Here is a 12,343-nt window from a genome sequence, read left to right on the forward strand (position 1 = left end):
AGCACAAAAGACCTGTCAGGTGTCTTACTAAAGTCTAAGTAAACTATGTCTACAGCATTCATCTGACCTATGTCATGGGGGAGGGGGGGGCGGGAGGTACACTGAGGATGACCTGAAGCTGTTCTTGATGAAACCATGCTTCCTTTCAGAGATTGCTGCCCCCACTGGTCATCTCTCACCAGGACTCCTACAAGCACTTCCTATGGTCGACATGCCTTAAGCCTCTCCCCATTCAAGCCATCCTCCACAGAGCTCATTTCCCCCTAGTGTTAAGCATAGTGCCTGGCACATAGTAGGTGCTTGATCAATGTTTTGACTGTTAGACCAAATGTTAGAGAAATGACTAATGAAAAGAGATGCCTCTAAAGACAAAACTGAAGCCATCAAGTTTTTTTTTAATCACTTCCGGTTTCTATGAAATATTTATTAGTATTTTTCAATTTGACATTACTTTTTTTTCTCAACAGATCCTTGTTCCACCCAGAAAACCATCTCTTATAACAAACACTATAGGGAACTATTTCATAGAGGGAAGGGGGGGAGGTCCATCCTCATCCCTTACGGTCAAGCTTGATCATAATTGTACAAGTTTCAGATTTAATGAATTTTTCTGGTTCTTTCTTTTTACATTATTGCAGTCACTGTACAGTTTTCTTGGTTCTACTAAAATATTATCTAAAAGTAAAAGTGGTCATTCTGTAGAATTAAACTTACTGTAGCTCAAACTCAACCAATCCTTTCTTTTTCCAGACTTCTTTCTGTTCTTTTTTTTAACTTTGTAGGAGGTGTTGTTGTAAGTAACACCTTAGTTCTATCGGGGTTTTAGAAGATTCTCAAAGTGGAGAGAGGGGGGAAAAATGTCAAGGGCAAAAGCATTAGTAACACTCAATTTAAAAGGTTGGAAAAGGGCAAACCCTAAGGAAGAGAAAAGAAAGTGTAAGATATGAGGAAAAAACCAAGCCTGAGTTCTGAGAAGGAAAAAGTGTAGAGGGAATGGGAGAAGTGTAACTGCATCAAATACAAAATTAAAGGAGTGAAGGAAAACATGAAATGTCTGGGATTTTCTAGGAAAAAAAAGGTCTATGAATTTGGAGATTCAGAGAGGGGAAAGCAAGGAGAGCTGGATATAGCCCCTGAGGGCAGTGACCTTGAGTGGGACGTGGGAGAAGACTGCTGGCAAGACCTAAAGCATGTTTAGAGGAAGCTAGATTGAAGATTCATAAAAGAGGAGAAATGACCGCTTGAGCTATATCCTAGGTAGGCAGAAAGGGATTGGATAAAGTAGGGAAGGCATAGGATGTACAGCTTGAGGGAGGATATCCTTCCTCTGTGACTGGAAGAAAGAAGGTAATGATTTCTGAGAGTTAAAAGGGAGTTTGAAAGAGGAAGCTCTGGTCAGATTGCCACAATATTCTCAGTGAACAACTATAAAAGGCTAGGGACTTAAGAAGAGAAGGAAAAGCCATTGTGGGAAATGGTACATGGAGTTCTTTCATCTAGGGGGTTTCTCATTAGTTCAATTTCTCTAAATTCCAGTGCATGCTCTGGATAAAATCTTTCATTTCCTTCATAAGGCTTTATCAGTCAATGGCTATTCCCCAGCAGGAATTATGTGGTGCTGATTAAGCTATATATTCTGACAAAGGGCCTTTTCACATTCTTTGCATTCATAAGGTTTCTCCCCAGTATGAATTCTCTGATGTCAAGTAAGTTGTGAACTGCTACAAAAGGTCTAGCTACATCCATTCCATTCATAAGGTTTCTCTCCAGTATGAATTCTCTATCGAGTAAATGTTGTGAACTGACTAAACGCTCTCCCACATTCATTGGATTCATAAAGTTTCTCTCCAGCATGAACTCTCTGATGCCTAGTAAGTTGAAAACTCCCATAGAAAGCCTTTCCACATTCATTACATTCGTAAGGTTTCTCACCAGTATGAATTCTTTGATGTCGAGTATGATCTGTGATTTGTGTAAAGGCCTTCCTACATTCATTACATTCAAAAGGTTTCTCTCTAGTATGAATTCTCTGATGTCGAATAAGATCTGGGATCCAAATGAAAACCTTCCCACATTCATTACATTCATAAGGTTTTTCTCTAGTATGAATTCTCTGGTGTCGAGTAAGTTGTGAGCTCTGGGTAAAAGCCTTCCCACATTCAAGACACTCATAAGGTTTCTCCCCAGTGTGAATCCTGTTATGTAGAGTAAGTTGTGAGCTCCCTCAAAAGGCCTTCCCACATTCTTTACATTCATAAGGTTTTTCTCCAGTATGAATTCTTTGATGGAGAATAAGACCTGTCATCCAAGTGAAGACCTTTGCACCTCCACTACATTCATAATTTTTCTGTCCAGTATGAAATCTCTTATGTAGAGTAAGATCTATGATTGTTTGAAGGCCTTCCCACATTTGTTACATTCTTAAGGCTTTTCTCCAGAATGAATTTTATGATGTACAAAAAGCTGTAAGCTCTGGTAGAAAGCCTTTCCGCACTTATTATATTTATAAGACTTCTCTCCAGTATGAATTCTGTAAATGTAACAGATGAAATGTACTTAAAAGCTCTCCCACATTCATCATATTTATAAATTGTAAGTATATATCCTATAATATTTAATTGGGTCTGAATTTTACTCTGCCCTCTTGGCTCCACCCCTGGGTCTGAATTTTAACTTAATGATTTCATACACATTATCCACAGAAAAGTTGGAAAAGATTCTGCTGTAGTTGCATAGGGCTCTGAACAGACTCTGAAACTTTCTAGGTATCATTTTTAGAAAACTTCCTATGAAATATTCTATTGTGGAAAAAGGACTGGCCCTAGACTCAATATTCTGTCATATTTACTAATTTTTTTTTCAATTTTATTTTTTGGTACATTTTAAGTTTCAAACTGTCTCCCTCCCTCTCTCCTCATCCTGGACCAGAGAAGGCCACCGTTTCTCTCACACTCTCGCACACTCATGAAATCATACTAAGCATACTTCTATTTGTCAGTTCTTTCTCTGGAAGAAGACGGCATCTTTCTTTGTAGCTGATTCGAGTATTTATAATGCTCAAAATAACTTAGTCATTCACAATTCTTCAAACGATATGGTTATTAATGTATACAACATTCTCTTCGTTCTGTTCATTTCACTCTTCATTAATTCATGCAAGTCCTTCCATGTTTTTATCAAATCAACCAGTTCATCATTTCTAATAGCATAGTAGTATTCCATCACAATCATATACCACAACCTTAGTCATTCCAAATTGATAGGCATCTTCTCAATTTCCAGTTCTTTGCCACCACAAAGAGAGCTGCTATAAATGTTTAGAACATATAAGGTTCTTTTCTTTTTTAATTGATCACCTTGGGAAACACACCTAATAGAGGTATGGCTGTCTCAAAGGGTATACAGCTTTATAATTCTTTGGGCATAAGTCCAGATTACTCTCCAAAACAGTTGGGTCGGTTCACACTTCCCATGTTTACTATTTCACAGTCTCTCATTGCACTGGGTTTTTATGAAGTGACTTTTTACCTAGGATGTGTGTCCTCATTGCTCTGCCATCTCTTTAACCCAACCTCAGCTTCTGAAGTTTCCCCCAACTTTGAGACACAAGGAAGTTCCCTTTTGATTCTTTCCAAACATGATTTTTCCATAGAAATGCTGAGCTTTGGAGTTGACTCCTTGGTTTCAGATATCACCTCTAAATCTGAAAGAGATAAAACCCTGTTTCCCCTGCAAGAAAAAAAATTCTTATTTTGATCTGCCTTTTGTCTCCTGTGAAGTAAAAATTATAAAATGTACATGGCCAAATAAAGCACCCCATAGGTTTGTAAAGCTATGTACAATCCCTAAAGAGCTTTAGCACTGATTCTTATATCCATTTTGTGAGGGAAGGAGGTCCATTATTCTTTTTCCAAAGAAATTAAGGCTAAACGTGATCTAGTGACTTAGTCAAGGTCACCCAATAAGTATCAAAGCTAGGACTAGAATGAAGGTCTCGACACCAAGTTCAGAGCTTGTTCTATAACACTACATCACATCTCTGCAAAAAGGAGCAATCTTTTCTACTAAATCCTAAGATATAGAAAGAGGACAAATTTGCAAAAGCTCTAGGAAGCCCACTTTCTGTTTAACATAACTCATATTCTATTGGAGACTGAGAGGATAGCCAGCAATTGTGGAATGACTGAACAAACTGGCACATGACTGTGATGGAATGCTATTGTGTGAGAGAAATGACAAGCAGGATGCTTTCAGAAAAACCTAGAACTTCATGAACTGATGGAAAGTGAAGTGAGAAGAACCAGGAGAACACGGTACACAGGAATATTGTACAATGATCAGCCATGAATGACTTGGTTCTTCTCAGCAACGCTGTAGTCCAAGAGACTCATGATGAAAGACACTGTCTACCTCCAGAGCAGGCGCTGATGAAGTGTGAATGCACAGGGAAATGGTACGTTTCACTTCATCTCTTTTTTGATCTGTGTCCTTTTTCACAACATGACTACTATGGAAATATTCTACAAAATTGCACATTTAGAACCTATATCAAATTGCTTTCCATCTCAGGAAAAGGGGAGTTGAGGGAGAAAGGAAAGAACAGTTGGAAGTCTATCTTTTTTAAATGGATATTAAAAACTGTCTTTACATGTAGTTGAGGAAAAAAACAGGATGAGTTTTTAAAAATCTTTTAACAGTAAGCACTGTCCATTGTAGGGCAAAAGAGACTGGAGACCATCCAGCTCAACACCCTCCTTTTATAGATGAGAAAACTAAGACCAACATGGGTTAAATGGCCTACATGAGGTCATGCAAGCAATTTGCAGGAGATTCGGGACTCAAGCCGTTCCAATCCAGCAGTCACTTCAGCACCCTACCCGGTCATGCCCTTTGATTCATTTCAACCACACGAGGGTAAATTTACTCCCTGTGGAGTAATTGGGATGGAATGATGCTCAGTTCAGGAAAATGATGAGAAATTCTGCCGTTGCAACAGTCAACATGTCCTTATTAGTATCTACCACGAGCCAAGCACCATGCTTAGTGCTGGTGAACAAAAAAGGCAAAAGCAGCCTCTAAAGAGAGGAGCTCACAGCCCAATGGGGAGGACATGGAAACACCTGTGTATAACCAAAGATAGAAGGGGAAGATGGAGAGAATCAACAGAGGGAAGGCACTAGCATTAAGGGGCACTGGGAGAGGGTTCTTGAAGGTGGGACTTTAGTTTCTTGTCTTCTCTGAACAAAGACTCTAGGAGGTAGAGAAGAGGGAAAGAATTTCAGAATTGAGGACAACTGGTGAAAATGCTTGGAGCCTGAAAATGGAGTGTCCAGCTCAGGGATTTTAAAATACATATAGTAAGTGACCTATGTCACTGGTATTCTTATTCTTTATAACAGTTGTGCTATGGGGGTATTGGGGGTGTTAAGGAGCACTGGCAGCTCTAGTGTGAGGGCTTGCCAAGCCCCTTTCAACACTGCAAATCCACCTTTGGTATCCACCCATCACCCAACTCTCACTTGTGGCTCCAGTAATATGTAGCAAACACAGCGGCCACATCCTGGTAGAACCATTTAGGGAGATGGGCTAAACCAGGCTGAGGGTAACTGACAGGCCTCAAACCCAACACTGTTGCCCCCAAGAATATGAAGATGCCCCCAGTAGAATGGGCACACTAGAACCATTTGTTCCCCTGGCCATGAAGGTGGCTGAAGCAGAGGCCGTGGAGCACAGAGAGCTTGGTCAGACGTCCAAGACGTCAAAGTCATCCACTGCATTACAAGCCACAGCCAGTCTTCTCTCCCACAATTAGATTTTGTGCAACTCTGCCCCACTTAGATCCAATTCACTTGCAAGTCAGAACATAACCTGTGATATCACTGGCCCCTTTCAAAAATAAAAGATGAACAATGATTGTTGAGCCTTTGGTTAGGGTAGAGTTTACATCTGAGAAGCTGATAAAGTCTTGTGAAGCACTGGGGTCAATAATCAGGAATTTCATCCAGACCTGCTGAGTACCAGTTTTTCAGACAAGCCAGAGGTCCAGTCACCTCCCTTCCTGTAACTGCTCTGTTATTTGTTATCCTAATTATGCACGGGTTTCTGTTTCTTGATTAATCCAACTTGCATTTTCATTGTGTTGGACTTCTTGAGATAGTTCACACAACAGGAATTGTCTGCCTCCTCCTCCCCCTAAGGAAGGTCTGGCTTGCCTCTGATTTCTGTCCTTTCTCAAGCTTTTGTAAGTCAAGGGTTTTTTTTTTATTATTAATCTTGGATTGCTTATTTTGTTCCCTGCACTCCTTGCATCACTTTAACTTTTTAATTTTTCTTTTAGTAGCTGATTCAAACAATCTAGAATTTCTAATGGGCTTTTCAAAAAGATTCCTTTCTGAATTTCTTTTTGATTGAGCAATGTGGCATTCTATCCAGTGTCCCCAAAATAGATCGATATAATCTTCCAGTGCCCTTCCCCAGATGCTTCTGCCCTAGGAGGCTTGAGGTCTAAGCTGAAGAGTGTTCCTCCCCAGCGCCCCCTTCCCTCCTAAGGTTCTTCCAACAGTAACAGCTGTGTGCAGGTCTCACCGTGCATCTACACTTTCTACTGAATGTTGGGAGACAATGTAGTCATGTCATGATGGTGAGAGCAGATGCCAATATTTAATTACTGTTTTGTCATAACGGGTCTGCTAGTTTGATTAATGAAATATAAGTCAAAGAGGGCTTTTTGTAATTTCAGTGAAGGTATCTCCTTTTCAAAAGATCTGGGTGCTGTATTATGCTGTGTTTGCCTTGTTTCATTATTAGGATTATTTTTTTCATTAAGTATAATTTCTGGAGCTTTTACTAATAGAAGATTTTCAATAAACTCAAAGAATCTTAAATCTTTCACTCTTCAAATTTTAGCTGCCATTTGATTTGGTTTCTTATTTTGTGTAACCTCAGTTTAGAGATGAATAAGGTTTTTGTGCCTGTCCTAAAAGTAACATGTTGCTATGTGGAGTGGAGCAGGAGACGGTCCTAACAAAGAGAAATACGAAGCCCTTGCTTCCAACTGACAAAATATTTCTCATCTCATCATAAGAGAGTATTAGAGCCCTGGTTCTGGAGTTAAATCCCATTTCCAATATTTACTGCTTCTATGATCTTGGGCAGGTCAGTTATCTTCCCATTTCCTCAAATGTCAACTGAAAGGGTTGGATGAGTTTTCAGCTTTAAATCTGTAATCCTCTGATTATTTCCAAGAGCTGTGAGGAAAAGAAAAGTTCTGATGGTAACTCAAAGCCTTGCTGTGATACAAACAGCAGACGCTTGTTGAAAGACGCCTCGGACGTACTGTCCACCAATGAACACAGCAGAGCACACAAAGGAAACTACCTATTTCTTCTCTTCACAGAATGTGGGCAACATCAGCTGTTTGACCTGCTGTGTATTCACTGCATGGAGGCCAGGGTCCCTGCAGGGGGTCCAGCGCTGGCTCTGGAGTTGGGCATAATCCTCTTCCTGAGTTCATATCTCACCTCAGACACTAACCAGCTGTGTGACCCTGGGCAAGTCACTTAGCCCTGTTTGCTTCAGTTTCCTCATCTGTAAAATGAGCTGGAGAAGGAGATGGCAAACCACTCCAGGATCTATTCCAAGAAAACCCCCAAAACGGGGTCAACATAAACTGAAAAAGACTCAGAAACAAGTATATGCTCCAGGATGAGCACTCCCACTTCTTGTTTCATCCAGGAGCAGAGGCCTGGCCACCTCTCACACATACACACACTCATCTGGTGCCTCCTCTGACCCTCCCATTAACTCCAGGAAGCACTCTGATGGCCACTTTACATATGGGCAAACTGAGGCTGGCAATAGTGCAGTGACTGCCCAGGGTCCCAGTCACGGTCATAGTCCTGGGCCAAGACTCCAAGACTCCTCTAGGCCTCTCCAAAGTCGAAGCTACTGGTGAGTCATGGGCTGAAGCTTCTTTCATTCACTCACCTGCACTGCTGCTCTGGGGGGCATTTCCCTCCGGTTTCCAAGCACCTGCCCCTCTCTCCAAATGGCAGATAACATCTGGCTTGGAAATTATAAGTCCTATTCATTGAATATGGAAAGTTATTGTGACCAAGAAGCCCAGGCATGGTGGGAAAGCCTCAGGAGAATGTTTCCCAGAGACCAGCTCATCCCACCCACCCCCTGCTAAAAGGATGGGGCTGGGGTGGGGGGGATCAGATCCTGGCAGTGAAAGGGGAGGGAAGGTCTTGGGGTAGGGGGAACGTGGAGGGAGGAGAAGCCTGGAGGAGGGAAGGGGAGGGCAACACGCCCAAGCAACCAAAGACCCTTCCCTGGGAGTGGGCAGAATCTGGGGGATTCTTTCATTGAAATTTCTTTAATTCTTTGATATTTTAGACACATTCATTTAAAAATAAAATACAAATATAAAAGATGAACAAAAATGTATTAATGAAAGATAAAAGGATTTCTGCTATAAAATTTGGATTCAGTCAAAAGGCTGCACTTAAGGACCTAGAAGGCCACATGTGGACATAAGGCTGCAGGTTCCCCACCCCTGACCTTTTAATGGAGTTAAATGGAGTACTACTAGAGAGATGGGTTGAACACTTCCATAGCGTTCTCAACAGACCATCATCAATCAACGCTGAAGTCACTGACCACTTACCTTAGGCTGAAGTCAATCCCTCTCTAGCTAAACCTCCAAGTGAAGGTTGTAAATATGCCATTCGGTCTTGCTTATGTGACAGAACCTGGTGCTGATTCTATTCTAGCTTTGAGATTTGCAAGTCAGGGGAGGGGTACACTGGCATACAAAGCTGAATGAAATCTTCTGAGTTATATGGCAAGAAGAGATTATTCCCCCAGAGCCCAAAGATACCTCCATTTTCCATTTCTATAAAAAGAAAAGGAAAGAGGTTGTTGTGTGACAATCATGGTCAGGTGGGGGGAGGTGTCTTTCTCTTACTCACCACTGGCAAGATTCTTGCCTGAGTCCTCCTTAATCAGCTGAAACATCACCTGGAAGATTGTCATTTATCTGAGAACCAAGGTCTGAGGTTATGGTGTTTCCTGCCCAGAAACTCCAGGAGAAATTCCAGGAACACAACAGTTCTGTACACATTGGCTGACACCAAGGTCTTGTGGAAGGTCATGGCAAAATCTGGCTGCCTGGAGAAGTTCATCAGAATTGTCCCATTCCATGCCGAAGTTCTTGCACAGCTTCAGTGACGGGCAGGACTCTTGTGTTTTCACAGTCACCAACAGAGGACAGCAGGGCTGTGTACTTGCTGCCATGTTTTTTAGCATGATGTTTTCTGCAATGTTGTCAGGTGCCTTCAAAAAGGGCAAAAATGACATCAGGACCAGCTACTGCAATGATGGTACATATTTAACTTGAAAAGGCTAGAAGCCAAGACCAAAGCGGAGGGAGAACCAGTGCACAATGTTTTGTTTACAGATGATTGTGCACTCAATGCAGCCTTTGAGGATGAGATGCAGCAAAATATGGATTAATGTTCTGCTGTTTGTGCTAATATTGGCTTGACAATCGATACCAAGAAAATAGAAGTTCTCCACTGGCCAGCATCATACCAGTCAAATGTGGCACCATTGGTGCAGCAAATGGAGGCATACTGAATGCCGTGAATAAGCTCGCTTACCTTGGCAGTGTACTTTCCAGGGATGCACACATAGATAATGGGGTTGACAAATGCACGGCCAGAGCTGGTTCACTGTTGGAAGGCTCCAAAGGAAAGTGTGGGAGAGAAGAGGTATTACCGAAGTGAAGGTTGTGCTGACATCATTGTTGCCTATCTGTGAAATGTGGGAAGTCTACCAGTCCCATGCCAGGAAACGGAATCGCTTCCCTTTGAATTGTCTTAGGAAGACTCTGAAGATCTCCTGGCAGGGTAAGGTAGCAGACAGAGAGGTCCTTTCTTGAGCTCACCTGCCAAGCATTCAAACTCTACTGCAGAGAGCACACCTCCAACGGGCTGACCACATTGTTCAAATGTCAAATGTTCATTTGCCTTAAAGACCATTTACTAAGAACTCACAAGGCCAAGTGCTCCCATGGTGGTCAAAAGAAGTGATACACAGACACCCTCAAGATCTCTCTGAACTCTGGAATCGATTGTGAGACAGGGAAGACGCTGACACAGGACAGCTCAGCATGGTGTGGTTGCATCAGAGAAGGTGTTTGCTCTCTGAGCAAAGCAGAACTGCAGTGGTTCAAAAGAAATGTGAGATGTGCAAATTTAGAGACATCTCCGCTCCAAATGTTGTGCCCAACCTGCGATATTGTTCTGATCAGTCGCAACTGGACACACTTACCTTGACCTGACATAGCATTGTCATTATGTTCCTCTTCGATCATGAAGACAACCACCTGCCACCACATGGGGTGACCCTCAATGCTGCCTCTGCAGGGGGCTGTGGCTGAGTGACCTGGAAGCCTGGGCACTGCAGGCCCTTGAATCAACACATCTGTCCTGCTCGGATCTGTAAAGTGGAGGGCAGATGATGGAGAGGTTGGGACGAGGTATTTCACCTTCTCCCTAGTTTCCTTCCCCAACCTAGAGGGGAGGGCAAAAGGAGCAGTTCCTGTGGGCGCTCAAGAGTACCAGGGGAGGAGAGCAGCCCAGGACAGGGAGAGGCATTCTGGGAGGAGCCCCTGCAAGCCCAGCACCATGCCAGGTGCTGGGGACAAGTATCCATGACTGCTGCCTGCAAAGAGCTTGCACTCTCCTGGACACAAGTGCATATGTATTACTCAAAAACCATAGAAACACATACAACATATAAGCAATATACAGAAAATATAAATGCAATATATACATAATAAACAGAAACACTGTATTCAGAGTAGTTAGGGATGGTTGGGAGCAGTAGCATGGGGGAGGGGGGGGCTTCTTATAGATGGTGATACGTGAACCATACTGCAGGAAGGCAGGGACTCAGACTGAGGCCAGGAAGGAGGGCACACAAAGGCAAGGATGTGGGTACAGAAGGTTCTTCTAAGGAAGAGAGACCAGCTTGGCAGGACCACAGACTCAGGAAGGTGAGTCAGGGACAGTGAAGCTGGAAGGAGCCTGGGGCCAAGTTGTGAGGACAACTCCTGGCAGCCTAAGGAGTAGGGACGCCAGCAGCTGGGCAAACACTGCCCATTTGAGGGTGTTCTGTTAATGGCCACTTATCTGATAAATACTCTAAAAAAAACCCTGAAGTAAGAGTTTTATGGTGCTGGATTGGTTTTTTTGAATCACATTGAGTCAGTCTCCAAGCAATAGCTGGATGACACCTCAGGTGTTCAGATTGGGCTAAATGGCCTCCTATGTGCCTTGCAACTCGGTCTGTCGAAGGGCTTTGCATCTCCCTTCACTAGACAACTCTGTCTCCACTATGAATAAAGGCAACGATGTACCTCTGAGCTGTTGTCATCTGTGTATCTCTGATCACCTGAGAATCTGAATCCATGTCCGGGTGCTTGCTCATCATTTGTATTGGGTTCCCCCCCCCCCAGGACTGCTCAGTCACATTCCTTGGATATGTGTCTATCTAGAAGGGGATAGATTTCGCACTAATAGAAGATTGTGTGTTAAACCCTCCTATGAGCTGAATGAAGCGTTTTTATCAGACCTGGATGGAAGGGGCAGCTCCCCTGAGCATCATCTGCAGACCCATAAAGCTACAACTCAAGCCACAGCTTGGGGTCTCCACCTACATGACTGGGACACACATGGCTGGCTGGGGTTTCTGTGATCCTGCAAGGAAAAAGACTCCTCCCTGTGTTAGGGAAGAGGGCACACAGACGCAGAAGGTGCAGCTGAATCCCAGGCAGGGGGCTGGCAGAAGAGGGGGATTACAAGTCGTCAGCTTTTTCCTTTCACCTGAGGACCTGGTGGGATGCAGCTGTAGTGAGAAGATGACAGAGCAGGCCACCAAAGAGCCATGCTTGTGACCCACACCCAGAGTAAGGAAGACTAGTGTTACTTGTGGCCAAGGCGAGAGCCAAACAACAGAAAAACAACCACCTTGAGTCACAGACAAACCTTTTTTCCCCGGTGGGCAAGGCCTGCCCAGTCGCAGTGAAATTGAGAAGTCAAATAATAGCTGCAGGCTGGTGTGGAGTTGGAAGACCAATGGGGGACAGTACAGTGCTAGGAGGGGGAGGCACAAAATGGAAGACTGATGAAGAGGCATCATCAGGACCCAGAGACCAAGCCAGGACTGGGACGTTCTCACAGCAAGCACCGAGAGTTCACCACGTCTTCCTTTCCATTGTTTCACGTGTATTCTGCATATATTTCCAGTCAGAAAGAAAATTTCTCCTCCAGACTCC

General features: G+C 43.2%; 1 pseudogene; it reads right to left on the reverse strand.

The window, feature by feature from the left end:
* Positions 1 to 410: 410 nt before the first annotated feature.
* LOC138167729 (zinc finger protein 883-like) overlaps positions 411 to 12,343 on the reverse strand; it is a 45,241-nt pseudogene continuing 33,308 nt past the window's right edge.

The sequence above is a fragment of the Petaurus breviceps genome, unplaced genomic scaffold, assembly GCF_028583685.1.
Source record: "Petaurus breviceps papuanus isolate PSGF00001 unplaced genomic scaffold, PetGlider_PUasm1.0 287, whole genome shotgun sequence".
NCBI classification, from domain to species: domain Eukaryota; kingdom Metazoa; phylum Chordata; class Mammalia; order Diprotodontia; family Petauridae; genus Petaurus; species Petaurus breviceps.